Consider the following 21,772-nt stretch of genomic DNA (forward strand, 5'->3'; position numbering starts at 1 on the left):
CTTTCATATCAAGGCGGGGGCCTCAAACTAGTGTCCTGCGGGCCACATTTGGCCCGTGGGCAGCGTGTTTGAGACCCCTGATATACGGTATTAACAAATATGGTCTGCATTATGGGCTGCACAAACCTTGTACGACACCCACAGACCACAACAGCCTTACATGATGCGCACCTAGCATACACGAGTTGGACGCCTTACTCACGATCTAAAAATGCTACCAACAAGGGCGAGTCTGTGGCTGTAGTAACACGTACATCGGGAAGTAAGCCCTGCTTTACTGCTGGCCACTTCCTGGTTTATGGAAGATGACAAAAGGTAACAGGTCAATACCAGTTTTCATTTTGGGATGGGTGGAACAGTTCATGGTAGTAAACACAAAGAATGAATGGTTCTTCCAAAAAAGTGAAAAAAAAAAGGTTGCGGAAACACCACATTTTTGTTTGTACGTATGTCCGTATGTTAGCTACTGGTTGTATTGTGACTCAAAGCAAAAAGGATAGAAGGATTATTCCCCCTAAAAAAGTGGGAGCAAAAATAGCGAAACACCACATAGTAGCTGTGTTTGAAACCGCATACTTACCTACTACTCATACTAACTCTTTGAGTATGCAGTGCGTCTACACTGGCAGTATGCAATACTGCATTCACCAGAAATGAGTATGTATCATTAGCTTACTACTCACACTCAAATGACCGAGGATGCAACGCGACGTGACGTCACCACAAAAAAAACGTAGGCTGAACACTGAGCAGCAGGATGGACCAAACTGCAGTGTCAAGCAGGATATATTGCGAGTTAGTTCGCTTCTTGTTTTCAAAGTAAAAGCAGTGTTTTATCACTATGGTTTTTTGTATGAGAAAAGTAAGGGGGTGTTTTATTTTGTGAGAATTACCTGAAGTGCGTTGCTCACTTCGGCGAGCTTAAATTTTGCCTAATTCATTCGAACGAAATTGTAAACGGTTGGCATTTGGACAAATAAATGGCACACTGGGGATCTAAAAGGCCACTTTCTCACCTGATTTTAAAGAAAATCTAAATTAAGTGGTGTATTTAAAGAGTTTAGAACTAAAGTGAAATCAGCTTCAGCCTGTTAATTTTGGCTCAGGTAGGAGCGCAATGCATTGTGGGTTATCATGGAAGTACGCAGTAGTTAGTATGCGGTTTTGAACACAGCCATTGACTGTATGTTAGCTAGCTAGCAGGCTCATTTTGTTTGTCTCCATGTTAGCTAGCTAGCTACTTCCTGGTTCATGGAGAATGAAAAAATATAATATATTGCAATAGAGTGGAAAAAACACATGAACTACAACTTTTTGTTTGCATTTCAATCTGTATGTTAGCTTGCAGGCTACTTCCTGGTTCATGGAGAATGACAAAAGGTAAGAGGACAATACAACAGTTCCACTGTGACTCAAACTGAAAAAGAAAAAATATTCCTCCAAAAAAAGCGAAAAATAATAATGGCTGTCTACATGTTAGCTAGCAGGGTGCTTCCTGGTTCCATTGTAACTTAAACTAAAAAAATATTTTTGGGGAGGTACAACAGTTCCATTGTGACTCAAACTAAAAAAGAAAAATAATTCCACCAGAAAAATAATAATGAAACACCAATTTTGTGTTTGTCTGTCCACATGTTAGCTTCCTTACTTCCTGGTTCCATTGTAACTCAAACAATTTTTAGCGGTAACTGTTCATTGTGACTCAAACAATAATAAAAAAAAAGATTCTTCAAAAAAAAGTGCAAAACACCTCATTTTGTTTGTCTCTATGTTAGCTAGCTAGCTACTTCCTGGTTCATGGAGAATGAACAAATATAATATATTGCAAAAGAGTGGAAAAAAAACACATGAATTACAACTTTCTGTTTGTATTTCAATCTGTATGTTAGCTAGCAGGCTACTTCCTGGTTCATGGAGATGGAAAAATCAATCAGAAGGTTTCTTTGGTCATTTTGGAGTAATTCTGCTGCCAATCTAACAAAAGCAGACCTCCTGGCAGACGTAATAAATCCTGTGCTGAAAGGTTTTATGGTGTTACCTATACTCCTCTTCTCAGTGCCTGTTTTGACCCTTGCCTATTGATTTTTCTCCACAGAAGGAAGGAGTCAATACAGCGATGTGCATGACTGCTGCAGCGAAGAAGGTCAGTAAGTTTACAGCCAAACGAGGGCGAGGTTTTTGCTTTCACAGACACAAAACAAAGAAGGAAGCCTGAAAACAATATTTATTCATTTGGGTTTTGGTTATTTGATGTGTGTCACATGTGGAAGGTATGACTGAAGAAGTAGCTTGGTTATTAGATTATTCAATTAGGGTGGCAGGCATTAGTGCTAATGTCAGTATACCAACAAACACATTTATTGTGCTGGAATAGTGGAAAAGTGGCTTATAAGCAACTGAAGGAACATGCGATGTTTGCGAATGCAATGTTCATTCAAAATGGCTATATTTATGACATTATTTACAGAAAAAAAAAAAAATATATATATATATATATATATATATATATATATTGTGCCAAACCCTTATAGGCCACCAGGAGTTCCATTGTTTTCATGAAAGGTAAAAAGATGAAAAGATAAAATAAAAATACAAAACCAATTTCCACCTAACTTTGTAGAAGGGCTCAAGGAAGACACATTTTCATTTTGGTGAAGATATGGATTAAAGGACTAAGGAATTTATTTATTATAGATTGAAATTCAGTGGAAAACAGACGTCCACCAAGGCCAAATCCACTGTTTATTAGACTTTCAAAATATGATTTTTTACCATTATTAGAGCCCTCTACACATGAAATAACACCCCTACAGGCACCTTTACACTCATACTACCCAATATAGTAGATATAATCAGAGGAAATTGACAATTTAAGACATAAATAAGGCTCATGCTTGTGTGTGTTTTGATAATTATCTTCCACTCGTGGACAGGAAGTGAGTAAGTCTGGTGCATGTTACACCACCTGACACCTAGCGGCTAGGGTAGACTACAATTCATGAACGTTTTGTACTGTATTGCCTTAAACTGTATTTAATGCTTGAAGATGCTTAATTTAGGCCAATAATATGCAGCATTCCGCCCTCGGCCATCTCTGTGTGGAGTTTGCATGTTCTCCCTGTGCATACGTGGGTTTTCTCCGGGTACTCCGGTTTCCTCCCACATTCCAAAAACATGCTAGGTTAATTGGCCACTCTAAATTGTCCATAGGTGTGAATGGTTGTTTGTCTATATGTGCCCTGTGATTGGCTGGCCACCAGTCCAGGGTGTACATCGCCTCTTGCCCGAAGACAGCTGGGATAGGCTCCAGCACCCCTGCAAACCTTGTGAGGAAAAGCAGTAGAAAATGAATGAATGAATATGCAGCATATGCTTGAATATCTATGTTTTATAGTAAACCGCAAATCAGCCATCATTAACGAATGAAGACACTTTTGAAAAACTGTAATAGTGTAAGGGATGGAGTGACACCCAGCTTCATCTGCTGGATCTGGACTCCACTTGTTGGCCCCAGGTAAAGTGGAATGTAACGGTAAAAAGTGTCCTTTAATCAGATCTTCACCAAATGTACTAGCTTACGGGACATGTGCCAGCCCTCCATGTTCAATTGTTTTTTTCAATTTTTCAATTGAACAGTTGTATCTTCAGCTTAACATTTGAGGCACCTGAATTTAATGTTCTGCAACTTACTTTTGAACCTCTTCTGGGTGGTTAGAGTTGTGTGTTGCCTAGCAACCAGCATCACTTAAGCATTTATTCTGGGACCACCTCTTCAGACCAAACAAAAGACAAAATCAATCAGTGTAAATGCAAAGTAGACATGCAAACAAAAGCAAATGATGTTTAACAGATACATCATTAGATACATGTAAGACTAATGTGGGAATTGTATCCGTGTATGTGGGTATAATCTGTAGTACAGTACATGCACTTGCTACACTTGATAATACTGCCCCCTACTGGTGGAATATAACCCCAATGTCTTTGTCTGCACATTAACTTGACAACAACCAATCTCATCAGGGTCAGAGGTCAAAAGATTTGTACGCGGGGGTGGCTAAAATGGACTAATGGAAATGGAGGACAGTTACATGGGCTCAGTATTATTCGTGTGTTTCCTCGAACACACCAACACGGCTATTAAACACGCTAATGAAAAAGATTGCTTTACAGTACAATGGGAGCTGCAGGGTGGCTTAATGATTAGCGGTGTTCCCGTGTTAAAGCAAACTATACCATCAATGGAGTGTTCAACATTCCAGGCTTTTATTCTTCCCTTTGTTGCGGTTGGCCTATAAATCAGTGGCCGCCGTCAAAGTCCGTGACACCGGAGCACAATGTTAGTGATGTTTGTGTCGTCAGCTGCAGCCACGCTGGCGACGTCAGCATCTCGCACATTTGTGACCTGCTGAGTGCGCAACCTTTTAAGGTACTCTGGCGTTAACCATCAAGTTAACCATGCCCAGAGGTTAACCGTTAACCAGCTCTTCGGAGCCTCACGTTTGTTATTCGTCATCGGTGGAAATCACATGTGTGATTTATAATGAACTTTTTATTTTGTGCACCTGCAGTAAAGACTCGGAGGAGTATAAACGCACACAGCAGGCCCGTCTTAAGGCCAAATGTGTCGCCCTGCTGAGCGCGAGTTGTAATCACAACGGGCAGGTGGTAAAAGCAGCGACTTACACACATCACACAGGAGGATTTATGGCCCAGCTGGTGTGAGGATCACACTAGGAAACGACACACACAGCTCACTCACTGGCGGCAAATTGTCATCTATTAAATTCATACATTTGTGGTTCGTATTAAATGTTAAACTGGTGCAAAAAATGCATCAAATAGCAAAAACAACAATATTATGAAGACTTGCACAATATGATAGGCCTGTATATTTATATAAAATAAAAAAATATGTATATACTTTATTTGTATATGGTTTAAATATACAGTCAATGTTATGTATTTCATATGGTGACCTCCCAAAAGACAGATCTGACTTCCACTTATTGCAGCTAATGAGTGTGGAAACAAACCTGTAAGTGATCCGTAAAATAATGAATGTGCATAATGATGACCTAAATGGAGGCAAACAGCAGCAGATGGGACAGGAGTGCATCCATGATGGGGGCGGTGAGGGGTTCAATTTGGGCAAAAGTGGGGGGAGGAAGCGGGGTGGGTGTCTGGTGATAGAGTGCTGTCTTTTCCATCAGCCTCATTAGTTAATTATATTGTCAGGGATCCCATTAGTGTCTTACAGTTCACTGAACTCCTCCCTTTGTATCAACATCTAGCTGTGTGTGTGTGTGTGTGTGTTGATTTGTGGTTGATGTGTGTGGTTGATTTAAATGACATCAATGGAGCACCCCCATCAGAATAAAAAAAAAAACAATCCATGCACAAAAAGTTGAGAAATTATAAAAAAAGACTTTTGAATCTAATGTACAATATGTGAAATGAATATATGCCTAAAAATGGCTTCTCCATTTGTAACATCGACCAGTCGTCTCCACTATTCAACAGAAATGTGTTTGTGTTTGAGGGGGAAATGAAATTGTGTTTTTATTTGTAATTGTAATTTTAGCTATAATTTTTATTGTAATAATTATAATTTAACCTTATTTTCCTGACAATAAGTCAAACTTTTTCTCATGGTTTGGCTGGTCCTGCGACTTGTACTCCGGAGTGACAGTACAGTATATGTTTCTCTTTCCCACTGACAGCCACGAGAGGGCGCTCTAAGCTGTGTGCCAGTATCTTCTACCAGTGAAAGTTTACAGTCAACTTACAAAAACAACTGAAGGGCTATCCATAATTAAACCTTTTCAGGCCGTGAAAGCACTCAAAAAAGGCAGAAAATTTGATATTTTTTATGTTTGGATTTTTGACAAAGTGGGAAGGGGGTAACGTTATGCAGTTCACTTTTCCGCTTCAGGAAGAAGAGTAAAGAAAGGTTCCACACTTGCATTGGTGGCTCTGAAACGCACAAGAAAGGCAGAAAATGCCATTTTTTAGGTGTGATTTTTTGACCAAAGTGGTAAGTGTAACATTATGCAATTAAATTTTTTTCTACATGCTTCAACTACACTATTCTTCTCCAAGAACAGGTAGAAATCTCCCGCACTTGCATCTGGGTCCTGGAAGCACTCCCAAAAGGAAGAAAATAATAAAATATCACATTTCTAAAAATGTTTCTATGTTTGGCATTAGGTCATTCAAATTGCTTCAACTGCACATTCCGGCTTCAGGAAGAGGTGGAAACCTCTCATTGTGGCATCGGGGCCCCTCAAAGCACCTCCAAAATACAGAAAATGCCAATTTTTTGAGGTTTGAATTGGGGTTACTAGGAATTGGGAAGGGGGTAACATTAGGCTTTTTTTTCGAATTGCTTCAACTGCACATTCCGGCTTCAGGAAGAGGTGGAAACCTCTCATTGTAGCATCGGGGGTCCTGAAGCACACAAAAAAGTTTTTTTGAGGTTTGAAATTTTCACAAAACTGTAACAACATTATTTGTTGTACTTCATTAATTGGTCAACCTTAATAAAGCAAAATTAGTCTGGTAATAGGGCTGCACGGTGCGTTAGTGGTTTGCGCACAAGCCACACAGCTACGAGAGCAGAGTTCGATTCCACCCTCAGCCATATCTGTGTGGACTTTGCATGTTCTCCCCGTGCATGAGTGGGTTTTCTCCGGGTACTCCGGTTTCCTCCCACATTCCAAAAACATGCTAGGTTAATTGGCCACTCAAAATTGTCCATAGGTATGAATGTGAGTGTGAATGGTTGTTTGTCTATATGTGCCCTGTGATTGGCTGGCCACCAGTCCAGGGTGTATCCTGCCTCTAACCCGAAGACAGCTGGGATAGGCTCCAGCACCTCTGCGACCCTCGTGAGGATAAGCGGTAGAAAATGAATGAATGAATGAATGAATATTCTGGTAATACAAGAAAGCCTTAATTGTAACTAGCAACTTCTGTATTAACTATTTATTGTATAGAAGCCTTTTTCCCCATACTGGGAAGTGTGGGTGAAAACCAGGAATCCTAACGGCTGCACCATTTGGGACAGGGTTAGGTGAAAGCTCGGTACTGGACGGTACCAGTGCCTTACTGGTGTAAGTGACTAAATATTCCACTAGGCGGCAGTGTAACCCTAATTGTGTTGAGTTCATGTAGCTCAGTCTTTTTAATGGTAACATGCATGGGATTTTAGGATTTAATTGTTTGATTTCCATTAATGTTATTGTTAAATATAATGAACTCAGATTTATCATTAGACCACAATTAACCATGGACACTGACAGATGCTTTTAAACAAGCTTACTACAGTATGGTTCCTTTTCTCTTAAGAATCAATAAAACAATAAAAAGTACACAATCAGGAATGATGGTGCGGCTGGTTTTCCTGGATCTCTCTAATTCACCACCAGTGACAAACATACTGTTGTGTATTTACCGGTGACTCACGTCTCGCCTTATTTAATCTATGTCTGAAACTGAGCTGTGACCAGTGAACTTTAAATCTGTCAGGGAGTAATGGAGCCCTCATCAAAACAAAACCTCATAAAGTCGTCTTGCGTCTCCTCGCTAGACAGTGATGGCGTGATTCATTTGCAACAAGGCAAGCTTAGCCAAGTCATTAAATGGCTTTTAAGTTTAGTCAGGGAGAAACACAATCACTTGATTTTATGGATTCTCCAAGGCAGAAAATCAGCAGAATTATTGCGGCCTCAGGAACACTATATGTTATTTTGTCCTGTGATTGACTTTCTGTTATTTATAGGATACAGTTCTAGAGGTTTCCAAGTACTTTAGCTCCGTTTACAGGAGATCTAAAGGCTCCATAAACTTATCAATCGTAGCTGATTTTGGCTGAGAAAACTGGTTGCCAGCCAATCACGGAGCACATACTGTACTGTATAGACCGTTCCACTTACATAACACCTATGGGTGATTAACCTAATGTCAGAGCGAGAGTTCAACCCAGAACCCGACTTGCATTTGTGAAACAAAGACACTATCTGATCCAAGATGATCAAGAACCCTATCAGTTTCCAAGGTTTGGCCATAGATACTAGGTCTCTCTACTAGTTGGTACTAGTTGGTACAGATGGTAACCGGGTTCCCTCAATGTCAATCAGTGTACTGTTATCACAGTGAACACAATCCACTCTTTGAGGCTAGTTACTAGCTGCTAATTTTCTCCTATTTAAAAATGGCATAAGAAATCATCTGTTCCAGGGTCAAACTGTCACCATTCTAACAGCTTTTAAACAGTTTAAAACTGTTTAAAAGTTTCAGACAAGTGTAAAAATATGTGAATCACTGCTGATATTAAGACAAAAAATGTTGAAAAATAATTATGATGACGATTCTGACCAGAGTTGGACAAATACTGTCCCCAAGAAGTAATTTCATGAGTGAGAGCCTTTCTCTTTCATAAATGTAATTAGTTTCCAGTTTATGAAAAAAGTATAAAACTTCAATGGCCAGCGTGTGCCACTGAGAGCTTGATATAAAAAGTGCATGATGGAATGATCTGCTTGTGTTTTGTGTTGACGTCCGTCCATGAACGCACCTCCCATGTGCTTGTGGAGAATCAGGAAGTGTTGGTGAGGAGAGGACATGGAGGCGGAGATGTATACACTGTCGGGATGTATGATGTATGATGTATACACTCTGTGTATGTTTTAATAATAACGGTAATGGCGTTGTCATGTTTGGAATATGAATTCATATATACAGTAATATATATATTATATGATATATGATATATATATATATATATATATATATGAATTCCTGTTACTGGAATACAGCAGCGGCATTACATAAGAAAAGTTTAAAAATATTAGTTAAAAGCCTGATTAAAAAAGTGTGTCTTTAATCTTTTTTTAAAAATATCAGCAGTCTCTGCAGTCCTCCACATTACCCGGTTACATCCCAGCACTGTTTGCACATCACACATTGGACTTGTAATGTAATGGTCTGATTTATCATACAAGTGTAAATAGAGGTTAGCCATATAAAACAATGATGACACATCACACTGGAATCTTACTGCTTTGAATGCTTGTCTACTCGTGTCGAGTCTTGGAATAGGTGTTGCAAAAAAGCCACCACTTGCTGAAGTGAGTTGTCCTCGGGTACCAAGAGGTGTTGGGGGTTCGAACACTGCAGAGGAATTGGAGCTTTAGATGTGCAGTTGACATAAGGTGAAGGTCTTAATGAGAGGAGGGTCCTGGACAATTCCGAAACCAGGTCTAAATATAACCCTTATCAATGGAATGTTTTCGATGTAATCTTAATGTAGAGCGTGTCTGCCCCATGGAATGAAGCAGGAAGACGGTTTCCCGGGAGAGAAACTGGAGATTTGGAGATGGAATGACAGACATGGAGGAACAGATGAATTTGATTCATGGCTTGATTTTAAGACACTACCATAAAACAAAATCTAAAGCCACAAAAATAAAAATCTTAAACCTGGGAAATAAAGCAACTGATAATCATTTCTCAGAATTAAACGTTAAATACAGTAACTGTGTGGGCTGTGCGGTTGCACACTTTAGTCTGGATGGTTTTAATTGCTTTTCAGTCCAGCTACATTACTCCCACATCACAACGTGTACCAAGAGAGAATGCGAGGCACGGCGCTCAGCGGCAATAAATAACCACTTCAGTCCATTGCAGGAAACCAGCAGCGAAAAAAAAAAATGACATGCAAATCTCTGCTGTCTCTCTTCAAATCTCTCTCTCTCACACACACACACACTCCTACACACTCTGTGAAGTCTTCCTTTATTGTGGTCAGTTTTTTCTGTCGTATACGCATTTTGTATGTAATACAGAGCAGTGATTCAATTGTGATTCTGGTTCTGCTCAACCGTGTCACATGACCATTTATTGTTTTTCTTCTCCAGGTACTTTTATATAGGTATAATCTGACATAGTTTTCACTAAAAACTGCATTTTTTGTAGCATAAGTTAAACATAACCACACAATGTGACTCTCTTAATATGAAAACAATGGACAGATGTTTGGGACTGTAATAAATACACCACATATCTTAGGACAAGAGCTCTGCAAATCAATTCCGTAAAACATACAGCCAAACAACATAAAACATCAAATAGTAAGTTACTTTTGGCATTTTTAAAAAATGTTGGTTTGGACAAGAAAAAAAAACAAAATTTTAAACCTTCCACATTTTTAAATAATAAATTGTCTTTTTGTAATCTGCAAAAATGGCACTTGATTTGAAAGATGGGAGATTGTTAGTCAAGATCCAGCTGTATAAGCCTTGAGACATAAATCTCTAGATTGCAGTTTGGTCTGGCCTTGACTCGTCTGATCAAAAGGATTCTTCCCATCTGTCTTTTTTCCTTTTCAGAGTAAATTTATGTACGTTTCAGCATGTCTGAGGCTGTATCTAGTATGGTAATACTATCAGGGAGGCTGGCGTCAGCCAAGCATTTTTGTTCATTAAACTCACCAACCATTCCATTATACAATATAATTCTATTGCATTTTAATTCTACTGATGTCTCACCATTTGGAAGGCACAGTCAACCACATTATTAGTAACTTATCAAGCATAACAGCGGTATCCCACAGGGCTATGTGCTTAGTCCCCTGCTCTCTACTATGATTTAAAAAATGAGATCATTCTTAACGATAGAAAAAAACATCACAACCACATTTTTGTATCTTGCACTACAAATATTGTGTACTGATTTTGGATTATGGCAACTTGATTCATAAGTCTTGTACTCCTCCATAAGAATACAGGGTGTTTCATAACATTTGATATCACTTGAGATGTGAATATCACAGAAACTACACGGTCAAGGTTAATGAAAGTAAACAGGCTTAATATTGAACAATATACGATTAATTCCTTCAATTTTTAATGAAAAATTCCAAGATATGTGGATTTCATAGATGCTTTCACAAATGTGAGACACGGCACATGAGTTGTGGATTGTAGCGTTTTTTTGACCGTCTTTTGGTCATCTAGAGCCATTGGTCTTGCACAGACTTTGAATTTTTTGCACCATGTCCAAATCTGCATTGCTGTTTGTGACTGTTTTGACAACTCCCTCACTAACGCATGCTGCACCCTCTCGTTCGACGTGCCAACACACAAAACACCTTTACTGTTCCACGGAAGGGTATCTCTACATCTGTAAAGATCATCAACATCAAATTTTTAAAACGTGCTGTCAAAATGAGAAGTAATTAGAACGGGACTTTAAACTTGCAAAATATCACATTTTTTGGAACAGCCTGTATCATGCAGATCTGCAGTTTTATTTTCAGCTCAAATATCAATCATTTCACTTTGCATATGTACAATAAAATGAGCGTTGAGGAAATATATTTGAACAATCCTTCACATGTGAAGTGAACTTGCATTTTTTTTTCTCGCCGCAGTATATGCAATTTTGCGTGCCAATGAGAAATTTGGTGTCAAACTGGTGTGAAGTATGTGTAAACTACCAGTGCACTAAGAAATTTCTCCACATAATTTCCTCTGTGATCGTTTGGAAGGCACGGCAACCTGCGTGCAAACATTGTGGGCATGTCTTATTCACTTGAATGGGCTAACTTTTTTACCGTCTCTTCAGTGGAAATATCAGGCAAGGGGAATTCTCAAGTGCATTGTTCTTGTGATTCTCTGTTAATAACTGTCCATAATGTCCCTCTCCTATACTGTCCATGCTTTCTTTTTTTTTGTTTTTTGTTTTGCCTTTTTGCAGCTCTTTCTGCATCTCTTCTCCTCCGGAGTTCAACATCTTGTAGGTGCCTTGCAAACAAAGGAATTGGGACCAAATAATGCCGGTGGTGGTGAAAAATGCATCAGATAAAACATTTTTGACTTATATTGTATTAGATGTAAATAAGACACGCAAAAATGTGGCCTATCTTTCCAATGTGCACCAATTTCAGTGAGGAATTATAAAACAGCACATAAAGAGCACATAATCTTCTTTTCCGGAGTGCCATCCCAAAAGTGGAAGGAATACCAATACATTTAAAAGTGTCTTTCAGGCTCTTTGTATTGGTCCTCCATTCTTGGCATGGAGCTGATGAACACCAAGAAGCACTCTGCATTTATCAGGCAACAAGAAAGGGAAGACTGGACTGTTAAAGAGGAAAAACAAAACTCAATTACCATAAAATAATAACCTGGAATTGTGTGCAGATTGTTTGTGAGCAGTACATTTCCCTTTTTAAATGATTCCCATTCAGCCCATTCATAAGGAATATGCATTTGTGGGATAAGCGACACAACATCACAACAGGATGTGTGTTGTAAAATCAGAAGAGTGCAGACATTAACCGAGCAATTAAAGAAATCTGGCAATGCTACTGCACCTTTACCCAGATCTGCACCAACATCTCCACTTGGTCTAGTTTTAGCAAAAAGAACAATATTTGTATAATTTTTTTAAACAAATACAGCTCCAGAAATGTCATTTATAATACCTATCATCACATCATCATCCCATCCACATGATTGCAGTCTAAATCATTTCATTTCTTTGGATCCATCCATTAGATGTTGCCAAATGCGAGTATTTCCCATATAGCGGTCAAAGTGTGAAGCCAGAAAACCAAAAAAAAGCAAAGCAGTGCCCTCAGTGTCACCTCATGTGCCAGGTTGCCAAAATATGAACAATAACTTCCCACTCTCACTTCTACAAAGCTGGCAGCATGTGATGTTGGCCTGTCCCATGCCTCAAAGGTCACCATGAACCTCTGACCTTGGCCAGACCTTGGCAGCAGGGAGGTCAAGCAGTTTTGATTCCTTGTTTTGACATATTTGATTATGAACGCTTGGATTTACAATTCCCCTCAGGATCAAACAGGTATGGATCTTGGGGAAAGATAGCACTTTTAGAACATGAGCTTCGTTAACTGGAAAAATAATAGTGACTCAGTGTATGATAAATGTATGACAATGTATGTTTACTGTAGATATTAGAAGAGAACTGGTCCATTCTTTGGGATAAAGAATGTGAAAAGGGGGTATAATCATCTGTCTTCCTCTTACTGGTGGGTCCATCTCTCTCTCTCTAGCTGGGCACACAGGACTTCTCCTTTCTCTCTGCCAGCTGTTTCCGCCTTAAAAACACTGTTAGAAATATCATTTTATATCACCATGCACATCAACACTCTGTTGATATGATTGCATTACAATAATAGCCACCATGCAAGTAGCCATACTAACAATAGAGGAAATGCTATTTTGCGTTCATGTCTGCAGCAGCATGACGCAGGGGACCCACAATAAATCCAATCTTGATGGAAATAATACACAATTTCTAGGTTCAATTCTCATGAACATTACAAAATATTGAAATGGATTCAGTCACGGTTGTATTGTTCCATACACTCTTATTCCCCTTATAGCTGAGAAACAGCATGTTACGTTCAATGTAGGATCAGTGTTGAAAAGCAGTTGCACACATCTGTTTTGTTGCTGACGACGCATCAATTGAGTCACTTGAGTTTTAGTAAGTTGTAAAATACATTCTCATCAGTGTATTCAAAGTAAGTACACAAAAAGTTTTGCAACTGTTTGATACCGTAGACTCCAGCATCCCCCCATGACCTTAATGAAGATAAGCAACATAAAAAAATGGATGGATGTTTGGTACCATTTGCCTTGTTTTCAACTTTCATGTCTTTATTCAACACACCATGTACACTCACATACAGGGTATTTCAAACTCATCACGGCCTACATAAAATCTAATTTGATTTAAGCCTAGGACACAACCTGTCGTCGGGTTCCTAAGGTCAGTCTATGTGCAAATAAATGCAAGGAAATGATTGTTGAGCTGTTGACTGACTGCAGGTTTTGCATAGTCCCTATGGCCAATGTTTGTCTTTCCTACATTTTTCTGGTGTCAGGTTTGGGCAAAATGTCAGTTTTCTTGTGCTACCGTTGCCCCACTAATACACAATTAGTGCGTCTATCAACTACGTAAAAAACAAAAAAATCAGCGATTTGGGGAACGGCAAAAATTGCACAGTCGAAAGAAATTGTGTGCCGGGTTGTCACCTAAGCTCCTACGTTCCCGAAAGACTGTGTGATAGGGCAAAGTTTGATGACCCCCCCCCCCCCCCCCCCCACACACACACACACATGCAAAATCTGGGCCACAAGTCTGCATAACATAGTATAAAGCAAAAATTTGAAACTGAAATACAAAGATTTGAATCTGACAAAAAACAGACTGTCACGCATCAAAAAGTATTATTTTTTTCAAAATAATTATCATAAAGATGTTTAACCTCGGGCGGCACGGCGGTCTAGTGGTTAGCGCGCAGACCTCACAGCTAGGAGACCAGGGTTCAATTCCACCCTCGGCCATCTCTGTGTGGAGTTTGCATGTTCTCCCCGTGCATGCGTGGGTTTTCTCCGGGTACTCCGGTTTCCTCCCACATTCCAAAAACATGCTAGGTTAATTGGCCACTCCAAATTGTCCATAGGTATGAATGTGAGTGTGAATGGTTGTTTGTCTATATGTGCCCTGTGATTGGCTGGCAACCAGTCCAGGGTGTACCCCGCCTCTCGCCCGAAGACAGCTGGGATAGGCTCCAGCACCCCCCGCGACCCTCGTGAGGAAAAAGCGGTAGAAAACGAACGAATGAATGAATGAATGTTTAACCTCCACCATCGGCCATCTCTGTGTGGACTTTGCATGTTCTCCCCGTGCATGCGTGGGTTTTCTCCGGGTACTCCGGTTTCCTCCCACATTCCAAAAACATGCTAGGTTAATTGGTGACTCCAAATTGTCCATAGGTATGAATGTGAGTGTGAATGGTTGTTTGTCTATATGTGCCCTGTGATTGGCTGGCGACCAGTCCAGGGTGTACCCTGCCTCTCGCCCAAAGACAGCTGGGATAGGCTCCAGCACCCCCACGACCCTTGTGAGGAAAAGCGGTAGAATATGAATGAATGAATCTATTCTGAACACACCAAAAGTGATGCCCCCCCATAATGTCAGTCTGCTTGATGACTGCCATGAAATCAAATGTCCACTCAGCACAATAAAGACAAATGGATTTTCAAAATAATACTAAAATTAAGTGGAAGTTACACAACAACCTGAGCAAAATCACACTGTTAATTAATTTTGGATCATCATGCAAAGTCAAGCAATGAAATCTCAATTTTAGAGGAAAATGACCCCCATCAGACCCCATGGGAACCAAATGACAAGGTGGAAAAGCCATCGTCAAAATGTTAACCACAATTCGCACCAGCTTCTTGAGTGTGTGTGTGGGTGCAAACGTAAGGACGGGGGTCCATTACCCGGCAATGTCAAATGAGCTTCTGAAGCAGCGATAAATTGTGCAACTACAAAACGAAATCACCAAAATTGGATTTTGAGAGGTGAGAAATGAGTGCATCGTAATTTGGAGTGATTATCTTGGCAGGTGCGGTGACGGTGGTCCGTGTTCGGGAGGAAGATTACCAGGATGAAAATGCTCATTTAGGCACACATGCTGACTTGTGGCAGAGGCCAAGTGTGGAGAGGGGAACTGAAGCAGCAGAGAGAGGTACTACAGCTCCTAAATGGTACATTATGTCCACACTACCTCTGAAATTATTAGTATTTTGCTTTTTTTTTTGCTTCAGTAGAACCTGAACTTGCAGACAAGACTCACCCCTCAAAACTGGCTGCTCTGGTTTTAAGTTTCCTCTAATGCTTGTGCAATGTATATAGTTTATACTTTATAGCAGGGGTCTCAAACTCAATTTACCTGGGGGCCACTGGAGCTAGGGTCTGGGCGAAGCTGGGCCGCATCAGGTTTTCCAAAAAAAAAACAACCCATTTATTAAAAACAGAAAAATGAATAAACTTCCGATTTTCTACAAGAAAAGCTCTGATAAAACATTCCACTGTTCTCAAATATCTTAATCTTATCTTTTATTTTTCTCCACAAAATAAGAAATAAAATAAATAAACAAATCAAGAATAAAGAAAATCAATCAGTAATAAATAAATATAATAATAATAATAAAACGGCAAATAATAAAAACTTGAGAAACCACAAATTAGACAAATTATTTTTTTTTCTGATTAAAATGAACAAAGCATTATTAGAGCCCTGTAGAAATGACAAAACACGACTATAGTCACATTTATACTCTTTTTATTTACAACATATTGCGTAACTGCAGGGTCTTGAGACACATGCTAACTCGCAAACTAGAGAGCTAGCGACCTAAATGGTAGCCTCCAAGTTATTTCCTTTAAACTTAAAAAGCCAAAAACGTACCACTTCCACACGGATAGGGAGGATAACTATTAACAGTTATTTAACCTTTAACATGAACATTAATCAAACGTAATATTTTTTTCTGGGGACATGATACGATACAGCATCCATATCAAACTTGCACGGGCCGCACTAACATTAAACTTTCATATCAAGGCAGGGGCCTCAAACTAGTGTCCGGCGGGCCACATTTGGCCCGCGGGCCGCGTGTTTGAGACCCCTGCTTTATAGTATACACCATTATACAGCAGTGTTCATCAAACTGTTCTTGAAATAGCATATGGTTTTCTTATACACTCTCAGCTCCAATGATTGTCTGCAATTTCCGTTCTGCTCTCTAATGAGCTGAGAGGAAAGTCGAGGTCAGACCTAAGCTGATCGCCTTTTGTTCTTTTACTTCCACCGGTGCAGACAAACCAGGCCAAACACTTCACGTGCTGAAATGACAGAAACACATGAATGAGGTCAATGAAGGGGGTTAATACATCACAGCATCTCATAGCAATCCGCTACAGTGACTCAATCGCACCAAGTGTTGTTTTGCTTAGTTTTTACACTTCCCTGGTCGGCAATCCGCTGATTGCAGGAGGGTGGGGGCAGCATGGGGAGAACATGAACCTGATTGGATGCTGAGTCAATTTGTATTCTGCTGTTGTGCTGTACAGTACTATCTTTGAACAGCATTCCTGTTCAAGTCCCGCCTTCCTCCATGGTTTACTGTGCTCTCATTGGCTGGCTTTTCAGTTACTGTTCCTACAATCAAGTCATTATATGCAGGATATATATATGCAAGCTTCAGTATTTCTCATATATTTTTTTGTTTGTAGCCAATTGTTAAGAAGAAGTTATGGGTTTAACAAGCATTTTTACAAATAAATATTATATTATTTTTCATTATATTTTAATTTTATATTATGTTTTTCCGGTAATCGAAATCCATACATGTGTCGTTTTTTGCGCATGATGGACGTGGCAAGTCCAAACTTTATTGTGGAGGGAACAACCGGATGTTGCGCATCACAAAGTTCCAGCGAGTACGTCCTTCTGGTTTGAAGCTGGATTCATCAGCTGCTCGTTTTAAATCCAATCTTTGTGCGGACTGACTCCAGTGGTGACTTTATTCCACACTTGAGCGTGTCTTGACATCGTGACGTGACGTGTCGTGTCGGCGCCGTGAGTGGTGACAACTTTGTGTAGCTGCTGGCAATCTGACAGCAGAGGTGAGTCTTGTGTTGCAGCTTTTGTTATTAAATGTAATATTCCCGCTTTTTGCCTGGGGTGCGGAGAAGGTTCGGTTAAAGCCCCCGCGTGTCAAATATTTCTGCTCAAGCAACAACTGGAAGGCCCCCGGAGGGGGGCTGTACGTGGACACTACGTGGAACTAGTCGGTCAACAGGTGACTGAATATTCCTGCCTGAAATGCTAGGAGAATCTTGTCCATACTTTATTGTCGTAATTACTTAATGCGTGTATTTACGTCCTATAGAATAATTATCTTCAATTCTAGCTTTATTGAGTGCAGCTTTATTAACAACACTGCCCTAATTAAACATGTCATACAGTACAAGTATGGGGTCAGTGTGTATAAATTTAAACATGATGAGAACATTTCAACAGGCACTTCTCACTGTGTGTAAACATCAGGCTGCTATCACTCCACTTTACAAGGGGGAATCTTCTTTTTCTCTTATTTGGAACAAAACTGATTTTGTATTGTGTATAGCATTAGCTTTATAAATGTAGTCAAGACATTCTTTTGTTGTTTCCTCCTGATGTTTAATGCAGATGTGCTTCTCACATTAACTTACACCACTGTGTGTTTTGTGATGACCTAAAAATGCTAATGTTTTTTCATTATAACAATTTGCCGCATTTACAATGGAAATGGCGTATAAAAAAATGTAAATGTCCGTGTAATAACATCAGCAGCACTCGAGAAGTGAGTGCTGACTAATGTTTCCAATATGAAAGTCAAAATAAGTAATCATTTGACCTTAAAATCCCATTGATGGCTTGTTATAAAGACAGCAGTATCTCTGGCATTGCATCCAGATAACCTACTTTACTGGAATAATACCCATGGACCAGCCAGGGCACCTCATGTTGTTATAGCACGAAAGTCAATGCCAGTTCAGGAGTGTGTTTTGTTTGCACAGACTTTAAGACCTATATTAAATGGCTTAACTTCTGATGCTGTTTTAAGATAAGATAAGATAAGCCTTTATTCGTCCCACAAGAGGACATTCCAGCAGAGAAGGTGCAAAATCAAGGTAATACAAATTAAGACGTTATATGCACTATTTACAGCCACAGGTTTATTGCACGGTTTAATGCACAGTTTATTTCAAACACTTTAGATGCATCATACTGTTACTGCTAGTTTCTCTAAAAGCTAACTCCACTTACAATGTACTTGCTCAGTACATTTTTATATATATATGTTAGTAACACTCTAAAAGCACATGTTCACAATATTAAAGAAGCCATCAGTAATAAAGTGACCTAAAAACAATATCATCAATATCATGGTGATAAACATGGCAACTCCTTATCATTTATTGTAGTGATCTGTAATAACCACAGACCAGCCAGGACACGTTAGCATCATTGCTAACATTACATGTCACAGTTATGCTGTGTTTGTTCAAACAACAGCATTTGTTAGCGTAGCTCCTTTTGAATGCGTGTTTGCCGCTGTAAATTTACCACAGCCGCTCATAAGAAAATTCAACTTTACAACCTCAGGAGGACTGTGGGAGCTCTAAACAGGTCTGGAGCAGACTGTAAAAATGTTTCTTGGCAGTTGCTCGACTCACATTCAGAACTTTAGTTTGTCAGATAGCATGTGGAGAGAAGTGTTCTCAATATTAAAGACACAGTCAGTAATAATTTTGGTTGCTTTTAATGAAGGGGATGGCATCTCTACAACCATGGAGATCCTCCATCACCTACTTTAGTGGTCTTTATTGGTGGACCTGCCAGGACACCGTTCAATGCTAAAATTGCAAGAGAAAAAAAATATTGCTCCCTTTTTGATATGCAGTTGCTGATTTAGCAGCAAGAAGGGAGCAAATAATTTGCTCTTCTATGCGTGTTATCAGTATGTCAGTATTTTCATTAGAACAATTCACGCTGTTGACTCCCACTGACCGGCACACTCCTTAACTTAGGAAGGTGCAGCTTATTGGTGCGCAGCCGTTTCATATAAAGGAGGCATGGATGAGGCGGTGATGGCATTGACCTTGATCTTTTGTGTGCAAAGGATGGGTTAATTCCTGGTAATGTTGATATTTTTTACTTGATTTGGTGCTGACCTTTTTTGTAAAAAAATAACGTTCACTAGCTAGCAGGCGTTTTGCTGGAGCTTCTTGATGATGTATTATTTTAGAACAGGGGTCTCAAACACGCGACTTGTGGGCCAAATGTGGCCCGCAGGACACTAGTTTGAGGCCCCCACCTTGATATGAAAGTTTAATGTTTGATATGGATGCTGTATGGTATCATGTACCCAGAAAAAATTATTACGTTTGATTAATGTTCATGTTAAAGGTTAAATAACTGTTAATAGTTATCCTCCCTATCCGTGTGGAAGTGGTAAGTTTTTGGCTATTTAAGTTTAAAGGAAATAACTTGAAGGCTACCGTTTAGGTCGCTAGCTCTCTAGTTTGCGAGTTAGCATGTGTCTCAAGACCCTGCAGTTGCGCAATATGTTGTAAATAAAAAGAGTATAAATGTGACTATAGTCGTGTTTTGTCATGTCTACAGGGCTCTAATAGTGCTTTGTTCATTTTAATCTGAAAAAAATAATTTGTCTACCCACCAACTATATGTGGTTTCTTAAGTTGTTATTATTTGCCGTTTTATTATTATTATTATATTTATTTATTACTGATTGATTGATTTTCTTTATTCTTGATTTGTTTATTTATTTTTCATCTTATTTTGTGTGGAAAAATAAAAAGTAAGATATTTGAGAACAGTGGAATGTTTTATCAGAGCTTTTCTTGTAGAAAATTGGAACCAAAGCAAAGTTTTTAATAAATGCGGTTTTTTTTTTGGAAAACCTGATGCGGCCCAGTCTCACCCAGACCCTAGCTCCAGTGGCCGCCAAGTAAATTGAGTTTGAGACCCCTGTTTTAGAATGGAAAAACAACGTTTGCATGAGGTTCATTTGGAGACACTTTGTAGTGTGAACACTTTGGATCATCTGTTCTTTGGTGGTGGCGCCATGACAACACCACCTTAGGAGGCCTTCCCTTTTTTTTTTAATTAATTTTTTTACCAATACCTGTCTATGATGTTGTTATATTTAAGCTTGTTCCCATCAGTTTTGCAGCAGAATTAACACTAGGGACCCCCTCCCCCTCCCCACAACACATGTATGACAAGAGTGAAGGCAGCTTTAAAGTCAAGGTCAAAGCTTCTAAGCGGGGGTGGGTATGTGAATGGCTATTCACATCTGCGTTTACCCCCAAATGGCAATTTTAGAAGCACCAGTCTCAACATTTTGTTTGTTATCCTCCTAGCGTGACTCATCTGATTTAGTAGTCAGTTTGTTGGATGTTGGATTTAGCCTCGTTTATTGGCAAACTAATGGAACAAGACATTGTCCTTTTGGAATGGTTGTTGTTCACCAAATGTTTGGTCTTGTTTCCCCTTCAAATTGAATTACTACAAAGAACCAGTGACTCATCAGTCAGGTGAAACCAGGAAGCTGTCAGTTATTAAACTCCCTGAAGAAGTCTTTTACTTTTGTGGCGTTTCATGATTTCTTGGCGGTACAGTCGTCCCTCGCTACATCATGGGTGGGATTTCAGGGTTTCACTCTCACAGTTAGTCAAAAATATATTTGTTAATACATTATGCTTATTATTAGGAAAAAAATATGTATACATGTGGCCTAAATTAAGCATTTTCAAACATAAAAATGGCTAAATGAACTAAAATACAAATCTAAGGCATTCAAAAGACGCATTCAAAGACGGTGAGGTAGGATTCTACACTGGTCACTAGATGTCAGTAATGTAATGTTTGGTGAGACACACATTGCTGGAACAATAGGCACAATCATCCCTAATAAAAGTTCCAGGCTGCTGTCACTTCCTGCCCGCCCACACTCAGCTCCCCCAGGGAACACATTTATAGCAACACACACAAGCATGAGTCTTATTTATGTCTTAATTTGCTTATTTATTCTTATTATGTCTACTGTATTGGGTAATATGAGTATAAATGTGACTATAGGGGTGTTAGCTTATGTCTAGAGGGCTCTAATAATGTTAATAATGCAACGCCCAAAGTAAACTAGGATAGGATTCGGCTCACGTGTGAAACCGTCACTATAAGAGAAAATGAATGACGGTCTTATTCAACGTCGACACAGCTTCATTCTAAATAAATGGATCTCGATCTCAATTCAGTGCTTGTTTTCCATGTTGGATTTTGGGTAAAAAGCATAAAAACCACATTGAT

At 39.4% G+C, this 21,772-nt stretch overlaps 1 protein-coding gene across 5 annotated transcripts in view; it reads left to right on the forward strand.

The window, feature by feature from the left end:
* The first annotated feature begins 1,057 nt into the window (after nucleotides 1–1,057).
* Nucleotides 1,058–21,772, forward strand: part of esr2a (estrogen receptor 2a) — a 37,283-nt gene continuing 16,568 nt past the window's right edge. For 2 of the 5 annotated variants that reach the window (XM_058057562.1, XM_058057566.1), the window contains exon 1: nucleotides 17,306–17,520. The gene's annotated coding sequence lies outside the window, so the exon portion shown is untranslated. Of the gene's footprint in view, nucleotides 1,107–1,137; nucleotides 1,381–2,095; nucleotides 2,144–15,454; nucleotides 15,578–17,305; nucleotides 17,521–21,772 lie in introns of those variants that run through there. The other 3 variants (XM_058057564.1, XM_058057563.1, XM_058057565.1) reach the window with 3 other exon arrangements.

The sequence above is a fragment of the Doryrhamphus excisus genome, chromosome 19 (assembly GCF_030265055.1).
Source record: "Doryrhamphus excisus isolate RoL2022-K1 chromosome 19, RoL_Dexc_1.0, whole genome shotgun sequence".
Classification (NCBI taxonomy): domain Eukaryota; kingdom Metazoa; phylum Chordata; class Actinopteri; order Syngnathiformes; family Syngnathidae; genus Doryrhamphus; species Doryrhamphus excisus.